Below are 1,658 nucleotides of genomic sequence, written 5' to 3' on the forward strand. Positions count from 1 at the left end.
TCTCTGCTCCCTCACACTCACTGCATATCTGTTATCGCACCTACCCCCGAACAAGGCTTACGCTCTATCTCCAAATAAAGTTCATGCATTTCCAATCTCACTGTTGAATTCAGCACCTTTCTTCCATTATTTTGTCTGTCGCCCATGCAATACACCCGCACCAATAACACCTTATGGATTCTGCACTGTGGACTGACTCCCTCCAGACACCTCACCGTTCAGCAACCCTCCCACCCCCAAAAACCACCTAAAACAGTACGAACAGCTCATTCCCCATTTCCCTTTCTCCCATTCCAGGATAAACAGCCTTGAACAAGACAGAAAGGGCCAAGCCAGGTGGTGGAGTGTCCGATATCCGTTCCCTTTCCCCCCCCTCCCCTCTCCCCGCCATGTTGGTAGGACCCTTGCACGAGCTGGAGAGAACCGAGTGAATCGTATGGAGATTCTGTAATATCCACATCCTACCAACTGAGTAAGAAGCAATGTTTTATGGATGGCAATTCTCACTTTAACCGCTCTGTCTTTTCCGCAACTTCTTTCCCTCCCAAACCAACAAATATCTCATTGCAGAAAGATGCAGACACAGAAATACTGAGAGACATATGTAAACACCACAATATACTAACACTCACAGCACATGCAATGAAATGGACCCGCACACATGTGGAGGCATATAGAGACATACACAGTCACAAACAGACTTAAACAGATAAAACGCAGAGGCAAATACATGGAAGAACAAATGTATACACACAAATACACAAACACATGAACAAACACACACGCACGCATGCAGATACACAGAAACGCAGGCACTTGTGTCTCTAAGCCAGAGATAGATAGGTTTTTGATGAATAAGTGTACAAAGGGTTACCGAGAGAAGTCACTAGAATGATGTTGAGAAACCTCGAAGCCAATATTAAATGACATTCAGCTTCGATGTACCCAATTGCCTAATTCTGCTCCCTTTTTTAATGCTCGTGTGGTGTTATGCTATCTGGTATTCTCTTCCTGGAACAGGAGCAGCGTATGAGTTTAATACACATTTGATTGGAAAGAGTCAGTGGTAATGTTGGACAGGTTTAGGGGGCTGTATAAGTCTATTCCTAATTATTCTGTCCTTATGTTTCAAAAAAGGTGACAATTTGATGTTAGTTTAACACAGTTTTAAAATGAGTCCTGCAATGAAATAAGGACGTTCCTTTCCCTTTCGTGTTATGCTATCCGTGGTGCCCTTTTCCTCAGGGAGCACTAAAGACGCATTTTTTTAAGCTATTCAAGGCTGACCTCGAATGATCTTTCCTGGACAGGAGAGTCAATGTTTATTGGGAACAGACCAGAGACAGGTGGTCAGAACATTCAGATCAGCCATGAGCATTCTCAATGGTGCAGCCGAATGACCAACTTCTGCTCTGATCCATTCAGTTAGTCTGCAGATGTAGCAAGTGGTATGAAATGGTGTTGTTTCTGGGAAAGGGTATCCGGTTTAATCGTAGAAATGTTTTACTGCATCTGGACAGCGAGACTGCAGATGCTGGAGGTCAGAGTCGAAAAGTGTTGCCCTGGAAAAGCACAGCAGGTCAGGCAGCATCCGAGGAACAGGACAGTCAATGTTTCGGGCATAAGCCCTTCATCAGGAATGTGCCCGAAACATGCCT

Source organism: Chiloscyllium punctatum, unplaced genomic scaffold (assembly GCF_047496795.1).
Source record: "Chiloscyllium punctatum isolate Juve2018m unplaced genomic scaffold, sChiPun1.3 scaffold_124, whole genome shotgun sequence".
In the NCBI taxonomy this organism is placed as follows: domain Eukaryota; kingdom Metazoa; phylum Chordata; class Chondrichthyes; order Orectolobiformes; family Hemiscylliidae; genus Chiloscyllium; species Chiloscyllium punctatum.